The sequence below is a fragment of the Triticum urartu genome, chromosome 2, assembly GCF_003073215.2.
Source record: "Triticum urartu cultivar G1812 chromosome 2, Tu2.1, whole genome shotgun sequence".
Taxonomy (NCBI): Eukaryota; Viridiplantae; Streptophyta; class Magnoliopsida; order Poales; family Poaceae; genus Triticum; species Triticum urartu.
In genome coordinates, this window is record NC_053023.1 from 528,904,067 (window position 1) to 528,921,415 (window position 17,349).

Sequence of the window (17,349 nt, forward strand, 5' to 3'; positions counted from 1 at the left end):
AGTTGCTATGACAATTGTACGTCTAGTTAGGGAGGCTGAGATTGAACTCAGAAGACTGTGTCTTCACCTTATTTCCCTTGAGCTAAGGACGCCGCCTCCCTCTCCCCTTCGCTGCCTCCCCCCTCCCCCCGCCTCCCCCCCGAGCGCCGCCTCCCTCGCCTCGGAGCCGCCCCGCCCCGAGTTCCACCAGGAGAGGAGGCCCCACGTCCACCAGGAGAGGAGGCCCGCGACCTCCCCGCCGTCTATCCCCGCCTCCCCCAAGCTCGCCGTCTCCGCTCCGTCCACCACCTCATCGTGGTCAGGTAACCCTCCTCCCTATGCCTCTCTTCTCCTCTCTTCCTCCTCTCCTCCCTCCCAGCCATGCCCTCTTCTTCTCTCTTTTGCTAGTTTTAGGTCAAATCCCTCTCGAATTTAGGTCAAATTAGGTTCAAAAAATTGTGGGAGTAGTGCCTAGCAAACATGAATAATTAGTACTCCATGTGCATTGGAGTACTTGGTACCTGCAAGATTTGGACACACTACAAAAATGCACTGGACACACTGAAGAAAAATTTTGTGTCCAGTAAGATTAGAGAAAATTTTGTGCTAATGGTGTGCTGGTAGAGCGCGCAATTTTTGTTAGTTCGTTGCCATGTCATGACAGGACATTCAGTTGTTTCTATTGTTCACAATGCTCTGAATTTGTGTGCCAAAGAGAGTTTTCTCTGAATTTGTTGTTCACAATGCTCTAATGGTTTGTCAGTGAATGGTGGTGCAATGGTGGCCTCTGTTTCAAATATTTCAGCAATTACATGACCATAAATAAAAAAGAAGATTTGGGGATGGTAACTTTTGTGTGGTTTCTATTAAATTTAAAATAGTGAGGGTGTCATTTTCATCCATTCATCTCTTTCTCTAGCTTGTCTAAAAGTTATGTTTACAATATTGCTGCATTTTCTAGAATAGCCACCACACTATAATATTTCATAAGATGATGATATAGTTAAAAATATTACTTAAGGTATGCTTCTGAATATTGTTGTCCACAATGTCGTCTCACCAAATGCTTATCCATTTAGGAACCATGGTCATAAGCAGTCTGCTTGAGGGTGGTCTTCCACAACATATGGAATTTATCCATCTAATGTAGTCAATAGATGTTGTCAAGTGATTGTGTCATGGTTTTGGTTCTGTTTTTAAAAAGGAAAGCCAGTTGTTCAGGCTTCAAGAAAATATTTTCTCAGAATATTACTGCTAAGCCCAAGCTTGTTAATCATGTAACTTGAGAAAATTATTGGAGTAGATCAAATTCAGCCATTATAATGTTTGATGCCTGCATCAACACTTCTCTGTACTTCATGCGGTTGTTATAGTTGAGGGTCAAAAGTAGAGGTTAGCTTTAACATGATTCGCTAGTGCTTTCATCACTTGTGTGGTGATTGTCTTGGTCCTTTTCATTTTTCTCATGGCATTCTTGAGGTGCTGATGTGTCTAAGGGCATGAACCATGATCAGGTTGAGTTCAGATTTCATTAGATTAGATGGATTATCAGAACTTGACGTGGTTTTCCACTTAGCTATTTGAATTGAGAAAAAACATAGCTTTTGCTGTCTCTGAGGCAAAACTTGCTACTCCATATACAACTAATACTACTACTAGACAAGATACTACTCCATATACTACTAATAGTACTACTATATTTCATTTCAAAGTTCAAAATGCTGGTACTGAGATTTTCATTTCCAATGAGTGATGTTTTTCCTAGCAGTAGAAAAAACATAGCAACTTCTATGATGTTATAAAGTTGTTCTTATATGGGTGAAACTTCACTTGTTTTTAGGCTAGTGTAGGGTGTTGCTTCTTCTGTATGGGCCAACTATGTCACAACTAAATTGTTCCTCCTTCTGTATTTTACAAGTAATGACTTGCAAAGATGATGATCATCTTGCTAGTTTGCTGGGTTTGTCCCCGAGAGGCCCTTGAGTTTGCCGGAATGTCGATTAACTTCCGTTCCGGCAAATTCGGGTACTCCATATGTCCTATTTTTAGCAAAGTCATGGTAAAATTCTCAGCAAAGGTCATGCTGAAATTTTCCATGAATTTTAGCATGACTTTCCTAAAAATAGGACATATGGGGTACTTGCGACTAATGTTGATTATCTTCTGCTCAAAATTTATGCTGCTATAATGTTGTAAGGGTACTAATTGGTCTCTTCTGCTGCTTATCAGAGATGGGGGGAAGCAGCCACCGCCGCTCTGCCTCACCGGAGTACGAGTTGGATGTGTTCTTCACTATCATACTTTCTTCTTCAGTATCAGCCACGAGGCAGGTATATAAAACGAGAGATCTCCCCTTCACCCATCTCATTATGATAACTCTGTTGTTTGCTACATCACTCCTTGTCCCAAATTGCAGAGGCTGCCTGACGCTTTTATGAAGATGCTGGGTGAAGATCCGCCAGATAATGTGAAGCTCCGACAGGCCGGCAGCGGGGTTCGCAGGCTGTGGGACGTGGAGTTGGTGATCAAGGAGGGCCACATGTACCTGTTCCATGGCTAGGAGAAGTTCTACAGTGCCTACGACCTGCGGACCGGGTACTTTCTTCTCTTGAGGTACGACGATGACGCCACAATGCTCATTGTGAAGGTTTTCAACAAGACTATGTGTCGCATGCGCTACGCTGAAGACGAAGATGCCAGTGCGTTCTGCCTCTTCTTATTCCTCCATATTTGGCTTTGTCTCACATCGATTGTTAACGGTCATTGTTGCATTTGGACAGGCAATGGGAGCAGCAGCAGTGACACTGGCTACAGCCAAAGCAGCAGCGATTATGGCTGTAGCAAAAGCAACAGCGATTCTGGCCTTAGCGAAAGCAGCAGCGAAGACAACAAGAAGGATGATCCGGACTGGAGTGGGGGAGAAGCGGAGCATACTGGGGATGAGGAGCTGCAGGATGATGATGGGCATCAGGCTGAGGATGACATAGCGCTGGTGGTGGGTGACCAAGAGCAAGAGATGGTGGTGGCTGACCAGGTGCAAGAGATGGTGGTGGCTGACCATGGGCAAGAGATGGTGGTGGCTGACCATGGGCAAGAGATGGTGGCGGCTGAGGGTGGCCTCGTGATGGTAGTGGTGCCTCACAATTACCATGCACCGGTGGTGGCGCCGGCGATCCCACAGCTAGGCGACATGACCACGCCAATTGTGGTAGAAGACTACATCCCACAGCTGCCTCCACTGCCTCCACCGCCTTGCCGCTCTTGGCGCATCTGGCTGAGGAAGAAGAAGGAGAAGAACAATGAGAACTGAACTATGTCAGGTATGTCAGATCTCCAAAATGATATATATATATATATACTTAGTTACCTATTTATCTCTAATATGCTTAGTTTCCTATAGGTTAGGTCCAAAATTACTTATGTTAGCACAAAATGATCAAGTTTACATAATAAGCTTATAGTCTTCTTCTTATTCTTCTTCTTATCCAAAATGACATATGTTAGCTTCATTTTACCTAAGTTGGCTCTAATATGCTAACTTAGAGCTTATATGCTTAGTTTCCTATAGGTTAGCTCCAAAATTACTTATGTTAGCACACAAAATGATCAAGTTTACATAATAAGCTTATAGTCTTCTTCTTATTCTTCTTTATCCAAAATGACATAGGTTAGCTTCATTTTACCTAAGTTGGCTCTAATATGCTAACTTAGAGCTTATATGCTTAGTTTCCTATAGGTTAGCTCCAAAATTACTTAATGTTAGCACAAAATGATCAAGTTTACATAATAATCTTATAGTCTTCTTCTTATTCTTCTTCTTATCCAAAATGACATAGGTTAGCTTCATTTTACTTAAGTTGGCTCTAATATGCTAACTTAGAGCTTATATGCTTAGTTTCCTATAGGTTAGCTCCAAAATTACTTATGTTAGCACAAAATGATCAAGTTTACATAATAAGCTTATAGTCTTCTTCTTATTCTTCTTCTTCTTCTTCTTCTTCTTCTTCTCTTCTTCTTCTTCTTCTAACTTCTTGTTTATCATTTTGTAGATTTGATTTAATTCACGGAAGCTTTCATGGATGGAGTGCTTCTTTTCCATTTGTGTTTTTATTTTGTATCAACGTGAAACTTTTGTGAATTGATGGATAACGGTGTTGAATGAACATTGTGAAACTTTTGTAATATGTAACAATGGAACTATGTGTTGGGTATGTATGTATATATGATCAAACTTGTGTGTTGGATATGATCTGGTGGACGCAGGTAACATCATTACATATGGCCCCCTGTATGTAAGCTAAGCAGATCTGTGTTGTATGTTATCTCTAATATATTTTAACCTATGAAAATATCAGAAATGAAAAAAATGCCTAATATTCATACTACTGGCGCACCACACAAGACACTAATGGCGCACTGTTATAATCACACTAATGGCGCATCACCCAACAGTGCGCCATTAGTATGCCAAAGCACATGGTTAAATATGGCCCCCTAGGAGGCATACTAATGGCGCATGGTGTTCTATACTAATGGCGCACTGCTCGGTGCGCCATTAGTAAGAAATACTAGTGGCGTGATACTAATGGCACACCAGCAGTGCGCCATTAGTGGGCAAAACTGGTGCGCCATTACTAGCCCTTTTCCTAGTAGTGTGAGTCCTTTGTCTGTATGAAGCCTTTGGACCGTATGAGGCCTGTGGTCTGGGGTTTGTCTTCTTCACCTGTGGTGTCATGATGACATTCACAGGAAGATTCTCCAAACACCTTTTCGGCACCCAGATCTTCTTCATAGGCGTTCCATTCCTGCAGTTAGTACCAATATACCTGGCAAACACTTCACCATTCTGATTCTTAAACAGTTTGTAGTGTGCATCAAAGGATTCATCAATAACAATGGGGTTAGCACAAGTGAAGCCAGATAGAGAGGATGGATCTGCTGAAGGTTCCTTTGCAGCAACCCATGTGGTTTTGGGGTACTGCTCAGGTTTCCAGTAAGAGCCATTAGCATTCATTAGCCTTATGAACCCAACACCCTCTTTCCTAGGGTTTCGGTTCAGGATCTGCCTTTTGAGGACATCACATAGTGTCTGATGCCCTTTGAGACTTTTGTACATCCCTGTTTCAAGCAGTGTCTTCAACCTAGCATTCTCATCAGTAATAGCAGTGGTGTCCTCAATAGAGGGGTTAGTTTCCACATCAACAATTGAAGATATTGCAACAGTAGCAGCAGTAGAACATTCAGCAACAGAAGTAGCGTTATCACGCTCAATACATTTAAGACATGGTGGTTCAAATCCTTCCTGAGCTGAACTGATCCGTTTGGTGCGAAGTGACTCGTTTTCTTTTTGAAGATCTTCATGAGCCGCTCTCAATTTCTCAAGATCTTGCTTCCTTTGAAGATAATCATAGGGAAGCCTTTCATGAGCTGTTGAGAGCGTTTCATGACGACTTTCAAGTTCCTCACACTTAACGTGAAGATTTTTTATGTCTTCAATTAAGGACTAAGATCGAGTCCTTTCAGCGTCTAACAGATCATCGCTTTTGTCTAATAGTTTTTGAATGTGTTCCATGGTTTTCTATTGTTCAGTTGAAATTTTAGCAAGTGTTTTGTAGCTGGGTTTGGAAACACAATCAGAGTCATCATCACTAGATGTTTGATAGTGAGTAGTGCGCGTGTTTACGTTGGCACCACGTGCCATGAAGCAGTAGGAAGGAGCGGAGTAGTCCTTGTCATTTGCATCGGTGTCGGTGATGAAGTCATTTTCTTCAGTGTTGAAGATGGACTTGGCAACGTATGCTGTAGCCAGACTTGCAATGCCAGAATCGGACTCCTCCTCAGACTCCACCTCCGCCTCCTCAGATGCGGACTCATCCTCAGAGTCCATTTCCTTGCCAACAAACGCACGTGCTTTGCCAGATGAGCTCTTATTGTGTGATGAAGACTTGGAGGAAGACTTGGAAGAAGATTTTGAGTATTTCTTCTTCTTCTTGTCGTCAGAGTCATACTCCTTGCTCTTCTTCTTCTTCTTGTTCTCATTTTCCCACTGTGGACACTCAGAGATGTAGTGGCAAGGTTTCTTGCACTTGTGACATGTTCTCTTCTTGTAGTCATGAGCAGAAGATTCATCATTCCTTGAGCTTGATCGTGAAGACTTTCGGAAGCCTTTCTTCTTGGTGAATTTTTGGAACTTCTTCACAAGCATAGCAAGCTCCCTTCCAATGTCTTCAGGATCATGAGAACTGCTGTCAGACTCTTCTTCAGATGAGCAGACAGCCTTTGCCTTCAAGGCATGAGTTCGCCCATAGTTGGGACCGTAGATGTCTCTTTTCTCAGAAAGCTGAAACTCGTGTGTGTTGAGCCTTTCAAGTATGTCAGACGGATCGAGTGTCTTGAAATCAGGACGTTCTTGAACCATCAGGGCTAGGGTGTCAAACAAACTGTCAATTGATCTCAGGAGTGTCTTGACGACTTCATGCTTGGTGATCTCAGTAGCGCCGAGGTCTTGAAGCTCATTTGTGATGTCAGTGAGTCAATCGAACATGAGCTGGACATTCTCATTGTCATTTCTCTTGAAGCGGTTGAAGAGGTTGTGAAGGACACTGATTCTCTGATCTCTCTGGGTTGAGACGCCTTCGTTGACCTTGGATAGCCAGTCCCAGACTAGCTTAGATGTTTCCAAAGCACTCACGCGGCCATACTGTCCTTTGGTCAGATGACCACAGATGATATTCTTGGCAGTAGAGTCCAGTTGGACGAACTTATTGACATCAGCGGCAGTGACACCTTCTCCAGCCGTGGGAACGCCGTTCTTGACGACATACCATAGGTCGACATCAATGGCTTCAAGATGCATGCACATATTATTCTTCCAGTAGGGATATTCAGTTCCATCGAAGACGGGGCATGCAGCGGAGACTTTAATTATCCCTGCAGTCAACATAGCTAAAACTCCAGGTGGTTAAACCGAATCACATAGAACAAGGGAGTACCTTGCTCTGATACCAATTGAAAGTGCTAGTGATCGACTAGAAGGGGGGGGAATAGGCGATTTTTATGAAAGTCTTCAAAACATGTGAGTTTCGAAGACAAACGATAGAAATAAACCTATTATCATGTAGCGGAACGTAGACTACGCTAGGCAAACCATAGTCATGTATTCAATGAAGTGAAAGAACAATGAAAAATAGCAGCTAGGCAGTAAGGATCTGGTAGGAAGATGTTAAGAAGCCAATCAGTACATGTAATCACTTAGTGAAGTCAAATGGTGATGCTATCGTACAATGACTTCACAAGAACCAACGGTAAGGGAAGGGAAGGACGAAACCAGTGACTCGTTGAAGACAATGATTTGTTGGACCAGTTCCAGTTGCTGTGACAACTGTACGTCTGGTTAGGTAGGCTGAGATTCAACTCAGAAGACCTCGTCTTCACCTTATTCCCCTTGAGCTAAGGACACCCAGTCCTCGACCAATTACTCTGGTAAGTCTTCAAGGTAGACTTCCAAACCTTCACAGAATTCATTCACCGGCGATCCACAATGACTCTTGGATGCTCAGAATGCGATGCCTAACCGGCTGGAGGATTCACAGTCCTCAAGTGTAATAAGTCTTCAGATCACACAGACAAGAAGACTTAAGTGATGCCTAATACTCTTTCGCTCTGGGTGGTTAGGGCTTTATCCTCTCAAGGAATTCTCTCTCAAAGGCTTCGAGGTGGGTTGCTCTCAAACGACAAAAGCCGTACTTTAACTCTGAGCAGCCAACCATTTATGGTTGTAGGGGGTGGGCTATTTATAGCCACTAGGAAACCCGACCTAATTTGTCTGAAATGACCCTGGGTCACTAAGGAACTGACATGTGTTCCAATGGTCAGATTTCAAACACACACGGCAACTTTACTTGGGCTGCAAGCAAAGCTGACTTGTCCAACTCTGAACAAGATTCGCTCTCATAGTCTTCACTCGAAGACATAGGATTTTGGTTAAGCATCACTATAGTCATTCTGACTGGTTTTCTTGGACCCCACTTAACAGTACGGTGGTTCCTATGACTCAACAAAGAAGAAAAAGAACTACGAAAGATCTATGTCTTCGCGCTCCATAGTCTTCATGCGATGTCTTCTCTTGTCATAGTCTTCAAGGTGAATGTCTTCACTTACCACCTTTGACTTCAATGTCTTCATACATTTTTAGGGGTCATCTCTGGTAGGAAAACCGAATCAATGGGGGACTTCTACCTGTGTTATCCTGTAATTCTCACAAACACATTAGTCCCTCAACTAGGTTTGTCGTTAATACTCCAAAACCAACTAGGGGTGGCACTAGATGCACTTACAGAAGAACATGGTGCTACTTTGAAGCACAAGTGTGGAAAAAAGGATAGTAGCACTGCCCCTTCTCTTTTTTTCTCTCATTTTGTTTTTGTTTTTTTGTTTTTATATTTTTCTTTGGTGGGCTTCTTTGGCCTCTTTTTTTATTTAGGCTTCTTTGGCCTCTTTTATTTTTTTGTAAAGTCCGGAGTCTCATCCCAAGTTATGGGGGAATCATAGTCTCCATCATCCTTTCCTCACTGGGGCAATGCTCTAATAATGATGATCATCACACTTTTATTTACTTACAACTCAATATTACAACTCAATGTCTAGAACAAAGTATGACTCTATATGGATGGCTCCAGCGGTGTACCGGGATGTGCAATGATCTAGCGTAGCAATGACATCAAAAAACGGACAAGCCATGAAAACATCATGCTAGCTATCTTACGATCATGCAAAGCAATATGACAATGAATGCTTAAGTCATGTATATGATGATGATGGAAGTTGCATGGCAATATATCTCGGAATGGCTATGGAAATGCCATGATAGATAGGTATGGTGGCTGTTTTGAGGAAGATGTATGGTGGGTTTAAGGACCGGTGAAAGTTGTGCGATACTAGAGAGGCTAGCAATGGTGGAAGGGTGAGAGTGCGTATAATCCATGGACTCAACATTAGTCATAAAGAACTCACATACTTATTGCAAAAATCTATTACTCATCGAAACGAAGTACTACGCGCCTACTCCTTGGGGGATAGATTGGTAGGAAAAGACCATCACTCGTCCCCGACCGCCACTCATAAGGAAGACAATCAATAAATAAATCATGCTCCGACTTCGTTACATAACGGTTCACCATACGTGCATGCTACGGGAATCACATACCTCAACACAAGTATTTCTACAATCCACAACTACCCACTAGCATGACTCTAATATCACCATCTTTATATCGCAAAACTATTGCAAGGAATCAAACATATCATATTCAGTGATCTACGAGTCATATGTAGGATTTTATGACTAACCATGTGAATGACCAGTTCCTGTCATCTCTCTAAATAGATATAAGTGAAGCCAGAGAGTTTAATTTTTTTCTACAAAAGATATGCCCACGCTCTAAAAAAAATCTAAGTAAAGCAAAAGTGCATTCTACAAATGGTGGTTTTCTATGTAAAGACAAACATGCAATCCAAACTTCAAATGATATAAGTGAAGCACATGAAGCATTCTATAAAGCCATACTCAAAAGATATAAGTGAAGTGCAATGAGCATTCTATAAATCAATAAAGGACTACCTCATACCATCATGGTGCATAAAATAAAAAATGAAAACTAAATGCAAAAGACGCTCCAAGATTGCACATATCGCATGAACGAAACGAATCCAAAAACATACCGATACTTGTTGAATAAAGAGGGGATGCTTTCCGGGGCATCCCCAAGCTTAGATGATTGAGTCTCCTTGAATATTTACTTGCGGTGCCTCGGGAATCCCCAAGCTTGAGCTCTTGCCTCTCTTCCTTCTTCTCACATCGAGACCTTCTCGATAATCGAACACTTCATCCACACAAAACTTCAACAGAAAACTCGGTAAGATCCGTTAGTATAATAAAGCAAATCACTACTCTAAGTACTGTTGCAAACCAATTCATATTTTGTTTTTGCATTGTCTCTACTGTAATATAACTTTTCCATGGCTTAATCCACTAATATAAATTTATAGTTTCATCAAAACAAGCAAACTATGCATCAAAAACAGAATCTATCTAAAACAGAACAGTCTGTAATAATATGAACATTCACCATACTTATGATACTTGAAAATTCTACAAAAATTAGGAAGAATAAAAAATTTGTATAGGAAGACATTGCAAAAAGAATCAGAACAATTTGACGTTCCAGCTAAAAATGTAAAATCGCGCACTTCAGCCAAAGTTTCTGTCCTACACCGTACAAACCGTCAAGCAACTGTAAACATTCTAAAGGCAAAGCTTGGCACATTATTTTTATCACACAAAGGAATTTTACAATGGGATAATCATTTTTATTGAAAAGTTTCTATAATCAAGATTCACAAAGTTTCCGTGAGCATGAACAAAGTTCAAGGCTAGCTCCCACTTCAACAATGCTTGTCTCTTTCACTTTCACTTTCCTTTTTGAAAAAGTATTGGGTTCCCCTCTTTATTTTTGTTGTTTTTAAACTATATGAAAGCACTCAACAGAAATAAAGGACTCTCTAAAACTTCCAGGTTGTCTCCCTGGCAGCGCTTTCTTTAAAGCCATTAAGCTAGGCATATAGTGCTCAAGTAATGGATCCACCCGGATCCCAAGGTATATCAAAGCCAATTTTAATTAACAATGATTTGTAATTTAGTGGTGAGCAAAAGGTAACATATATCATGTAATGACGAAGTCTAACTCTCTTCCTATGCATCGGCATGTCATAAAAGAACAATTCATGCACACATAGTAAAGGCCAATGCATAGTATAAACAGTTTCTTGCAATTTTGTCATATTGGAAACATAGAGAGGTGGAGATATAGTTCCTCTCTCATAATAATTGCAAGTAGGAGCAGCAAGCACATGCATATTATATTCATCAAAATCATCATGTGCAACGGTAAAACGCAACCCATCAATATAATCCTTAATAAGGGCAAACTTCTCCGATATAGTGTAGTCGGGAGAATTCAAAAAGATAATAGGACTATCATGCGTGGGTGCAATAGCAACAATTTCATGTTTAACATAAGGAACTATAGCAAGTTCATCTCCATAACCATAATTCATATTGGCATCTTGGCCACAAGCATCATCAACAAGGGATATTTCAAAAGAATCCAAGGGATCCTAATAGTCATCATAGCAATCATCCTTCGGTAAGCACGAAGGGGAATTAAACAATGTATGAGTTGAAGAGTTAGTCTCATTAGAAGATGGGCACAGGTGATCAATCCACTCTTCCTCCTTTTGTTGTTCGCTCTCTTCCTCATCTTTTTCATCCAATGAGCTCACAGTTTCATCAATTTCTTCTTCCACAGACTCCTGCAAAATATTAGTCTCATCTTGGACAGCGAAGACTTTCTCAATAAGTGAATTAATTTCGGAATTGTATTCATAATTCTCATTCTAATATTTGAGGATAGCTAAATTTTCAGATCTATAAACAACATCATCAAAATCTTCAAAATCTTTACACATAGATTCAATTTCATAAGCACCCATAAAAGTAACAAATTCTTCTATTTGTTCCACATCATAGTAATCATATATACCATTAGCATAAGAAGCTAAGGTTTTATTATCATTGAATTTGCATGAAAAGGGAAGGTGTGGAGCCTTCATCCTAGAGCAACAAGTATAATTATAACTCACGCATAATTTCCAAGCATACCACTTCAATATATGAATTTGATCCCATAATAGTTTCCCTTTTGTGTCAAGCGATAATCCCTAAAGTATTCACGTTGATCCAACGTTACTCCCATTACATAATTAAATGGGGTTTTCTCAGGATTACTAAAGTAGTACATAATATCTTTCACATAACCAGCATCGAGGGTTTTAGGAGGTTCCCCATCTCCCTGTGCAGAAAGTACACCTATTTTTTTGGTATTTCATGTTCCATATCCATAACTTAGTGATAAAGCAAACAAGCACACACGAGAATATTCACCCCACGCTATGACTCCCCAGCAACGGCGCCAGAAAAAGGTCTTGATAACCCACAAGTATAGGGGATCGCAAAAGTTTTCGATAAGTAAGATTGTCGAACCCGATGAGGAGAAAAAGGTAGAAGAAATATTCCCTCAAGTTCTATCGACCACCGATACAACTCTACACACGCTTGATGTTCGCTTTACCTAGACCATGTATGAAACTAGAAGTACTATGTAGGTGTTGTTGGATAGGTTTGCAAGATAATAAAGAGTACGTAAATAAAAAGTAGGGGCTGTTTAGATAAATACACAACTAAGTTAGGTTTAGTAGAGAGTTTGTTGTTACGAGAAAGTTATTTGTCCCTAGGCAATCGATAACTAGACCAGTAATCATTATTACAATTTTATTTGAGGGAGAGGCATAAGCTAACATACTTTCTCTACTTGGATCATATGCACTTATGATTGGAACTCCAGCAAGCATCCACAACTACTAAAGATTCATTAAGGTAAAACCCAACCATAGCATAAAGCATCAAGTCCCCTTTATCCCATACGCAATAACCCCCTTACTCGGGTTTGTGTTTCAGTCACTCACGCAACCCACTATAAGCGAATCATGAACGTATTGCAACACCATACAACGGGGATCCCTCACGCTTGCGCGACACGGAGAGCACCATAGGAAAGCTCTAATAATAAAACATGCAACTCAAACCAATCTTGATCATCAAATAGCCATTAGGACAAAACGGATCTACTCAAACATCATAGGATAGCCATACATCATAGGGAAATAATATATAGTGTTGAGCACCATGTTTAAGTAGAGATTACTACGGGTAAGAGAGAGGTTACACCGCTTCATAGAGGGGGGAAGAGTTGGTGGTGAAGGCGGTGAAGTTGTTGGTGAAGATGACGGTGATGATGATGGCCCCTCGGTGGCACTCCGGCGCCACCAGAAGCAAGGGGGAGAGGGCCCCCCTTCTTCTTCTTCTTCTTCTTCCTTGACCTCCTCCTTAGATGGGAGAAGGGTTTCCCCTCTGGTCCTTGGCCTCCATGGCATGGGAGGGGTGAGAGCCCCTCCGAGATTGGATCTGTCTCTCTGTCTCTCTCTGTTTCTGCGTTCCCACATTCTTCCCTTTCACCGTTTCTTATATTCCCGGAGATCCGTAACTCCGATTGGGCTGAAATTTTGACAAGATCTCTATACGGAAATTAGCTTTCTTGCGGCGAAAGAAGGACATCAACTGCCTTATGGGGTGGCCACGTAGGTCAGGGGCGTGCCTGCCTCCCCAAGGCACACCCCCTACCTCATGGGCCCCTCGAGCATCATCTCGCGTGGATTCTTCTTCCCAAAAATCATATATATTCCAAAAAAAATCTCCGTCAGTTTTTATTCTGTTTGGACTCCATTTGATATGGATATTCTGCGAAACAAAAAACATGCAACAAACAAGAACTGGCACTGGGCACTGGATCAATATGCTAGTCCAAAAAATAGTATAAAAAGTTGCCAAAAGTATATGAAAGTTCAATAATATTGGCATGGAACAATCAAAAATTATAGATACGACGGAGACGTATCACCGCCTTGCTCGCTGCTTCACAGGGCGCACATTGGGGCACACCCTTAAGTGGTGCTGAATCACCGCCCTGGGGACCCCCACCAGCTGATTGGGTTCCCATGCGAATATGTCCTTGTTCGCGCGCAAGAATTTCACCAATGCTTCCTCTTGGCTGGGGTTGAGGCCAGCACCTATGGTGAAGGTGTCTCCTGAGGAGCCGTCCTTGTTGACCGACACTTGCTTGGTCTCTGCCTTGTCTTGGGTGAACAACTGCTTCATCTTGGTTGACGCGGCCTCCTTGGCCTCGGGGGCACCGGTGCCGACGGCTGCGACGCCGCAGCGGTCCTGAAGGCAAGTTTGAGCGCCGTCACGGCCTCCATGGTGTCCCCCTTGATGGTGAGGACACCTTTTCTTCCAGGCATTTTCATGAGGTTGTAGGCTGGATGAGTCGCTGCCATGAACTGGGCCAGAGCTGGGTACCCAAGGATGGCGTTGTATGGGAGGCCGATGCGGGTGATGTCGAGGTCAACTAGCTCGGTGCGGTAGTTGTCTCGTGTGCCGAAGGTGACAGGAAGGCGGATCTGCCCCAGGGAGCGGGCAGGGCCGCCACCAACTCCTGAGAAAGGCTTGCTGAGGTTGAGTCGCTCGAGCGGCACGTGAAGAAGGCTGAAGGACTCCATGGAGAGCAAGTTGAGGCCAGCGCCGCCGTCGATGAGGGTCTTCGTGACAGCCACGTTGCAGATGGTGGGCTGCAGAGCATCGGAAGCATGCCCGAGCCAGTGGTGGTGACGGGGTGGTCTTCTGAGCTGAAGGTGAGGTCGGCCTCACGCACGACCCAGCCCCGCGGAGCCCCCAAGCGTGTGGAAGCAGCACCAATCTGGAGGAGGAATGGCTTGATGTGGCGCTCTGAAGGCGGCGCCTGTGAGCCGCCTAGCAGGGCCGCGACCGCGTGGTGCGCCGGTGCCACATAGCGCGCAGTGAAGAGGTCATGGAGCTCCTCCCAAGACGCCACCGTGGATCCGGGAAGGTTGAGCAGCCAGGCGCGCGGCTCGCTGGCAAGGGCCATGGGAAGCTAGTTGGCCATGACCTTGTCATCACCCCCGGCTTCCAAGACGGCCTCCTCGTACGCCAGCAGGAAAGCTGACGGGTCCGCCGCGTCGTCGTAGCGCGGCGGCATCTCCGACTTGAACTTGGGCGGCCACTGCACCCGCCGCAGGGCGGGGCCCAGGGCTCGGAACCCCCTGGCCCTGTCGCAACGCTGACCGTCGGAGTTGGCGGCAGGGCGCCTGCCATCTGGGCGAAGCGCGGTAGCGATGGAGCGCAGATTGACGGAGGAGAAGCTATGGCTCACCCCTACTTGGCGTGCCAAATGTTGGATCACGGGTTCCGGTAAAACCCTTGAGGTTCGAACACTAGGGTGCGCGCGAAGGTTTTCTCCCTATCGATCCACGCCCTAGCTCTCTAAGATCTCGCGGACGAACTCGACGAACTCACAAGAGAAAGACACAAGATTTATACTGGTTTGGGCCTCCGTTGTGGTGTAATACCCTACTCAAGTGTGGTGGTGGTGGATTGCCTCTTGGGATGATGATGAACAGTACAAGGGGAAGAACAAGCTCCTGAGGTTGAGGTGCTCTTGTGCTTTCTTTTCGTTGTTCTCTACTGTGGTGGCTAGTTCTACTTATATAGGCCCTAGTCCTCTCCCCAAATATCGAGCGGGAAGGGAGCCAACAACGGCCAGTTTGAAAGGGGACAACTAGTACAGCTTATCCTGACAAAAGTAGTCTTCGCCTGCCAAAGGCGCTGGTGGTGACGCCCTCCTGGGCTCCATGGTGACCTCCGTCTTGTTGTCCTTCCGGTCTTGGTCTCGTTGCACCAATATTGAAACCTTTGCTTGATGCCTCGGTACTCCGCGCCTGCGCTTGCCCCCTTGGCACCAAAGAGGAAGCGAGGACACTGCGCGCGTTGGCGCCCGCCTGGTCTCGATCGTCGTGGCTCATGTCACGAGGACCTCGCTAGGTTTGCCTTGCCTTGATCTCTGCGCCCCTCTCGAGCCTGCGTGGCAAGGCCGCTCCTAAGGAGGTCTTGCATCGTCCGGCTCGCGAGGCTTGGCCCCTCGCGAGGGTCTTGAATGCCTTGTCGATGAAGATGGGTCATACAGACCTGCCAGCCTAGCCACGCCATGGGCCGTAGGTAGGCAAGTCTGGGGACCCCCGTTCCCAGAACACCGACAAGCAGAGCAACAACGCGAGTGAGAGCTAAAGCAGCAGTAGCTCCTACTGATGTGGACGTCGCCGTCGAGGGAGCGACGTCATGGAGGAAGTGGCCGGCAACACCGCCGTGGATGGAGCCACACCATGTTGGCTCGGGACCGAGGGCCGGCAGCACCGTGAAAACGAATCAAGAAGAAAATGTGGTGATTAGTGTACAACCTCTTTGGTTGCGCCGATTAGGCCTCAACTTCATCCGACGAAATGGTGATGATGCTGCTCTTCCGGTGGTGTGGATGAAGACGACGGTGTGGGAATGGAGGTGTCGCGAAAGACGAGTGGAACGTCGGGGCAGCTCCTTGGAGGTGGAGGACGGGGTGGCTGAACCGGCGGGACGACGAGATCGACAACGGATCCTCATCCGGTACGGTGGATCAGGGACGTCGAGGTGTTGATGTGGACGACATCGTCAGGGAAGAGGCTCCGGCTAGGTGGCGGACGGAGGAGGGTGTGGGGCTTCGCGGGTTTTCACGGCCTCGGTGTACAAATGGTGGGCGGACGGGATGGGAGTGGGGAACCATGGCTTAGGGACGCGCTTGTCCGAAATGTGGGGTAAGTTATGAAAGGACCCCCACCAATTTGAGCTAGGCGGTTCTTTCGGTTCAGGAGTATCACAGGCATTTTGCGTCTCGATATTTCGCAGGAGGCGGGAGTTTTCGCGCGCGTTGTAATTTTGGGACTGCAAGGCGCGAGTTGAGATGGAGGGAGTTTTTGGATCACAACAAGACAAAGATATATCTTCAATATTTTGGGGTAACAAGGTGCGGGTTGAAGAGGCGGGAGTTTCCCAGCACGATAGAAAGAGATGCTAGCTTGAAATTTTGGCATAACAAGGCGCGGCCTAAAATTTTGGGAGAACATGCTTAATGTGAACCAAAGAAAGACAATTTGCACCGCATCACTAGAGAGAGCCATGTCCCATTTTACTATATTACTAGAAATGCATTCAAATACAACAAAGAACTAAAAAAATCGGCACAACAAACATAACATGTACAGTACCAAAACAATTTGCACTTCCCTCGACAATAAAAAACAATGTGTGTTGTCTAGCATATGGACTAAATTTGAGTACATTTTCCCTGTTTGAATGGGATTGTACTCGGGTTAGTTATACGACCATCTAAATATTATCTTCACAACACATGACATGAATATAGGAGAAGTAAATTCCTATATAAATACGAACTACATGTACATACGATCCCAAATTCAAATATATGTATCCATTTTATGTTGAATTCAAAACATAGTACATGTATGATCTAGCTAGATGTTCGGAATCTAAAGCATGTATGATACTACGTACAATCTGTTTAACACACACAACACACACACAAACACCATTTAGACTAGTAAGGTACACATGCATTGCACACATGAGATTTAGCAACCAAATTATGAATAAATACAACATTATAGCATGTAAGCTTTGAGTCATGTATGCAGGATGTAGATGTTTCTTTGATTCTTATAGTTCACTTCAGTCAAAATCATCTAGTTTTTATAAGAAAGCTAATCTATTTTAAGATTCATGGAATTGTGCAT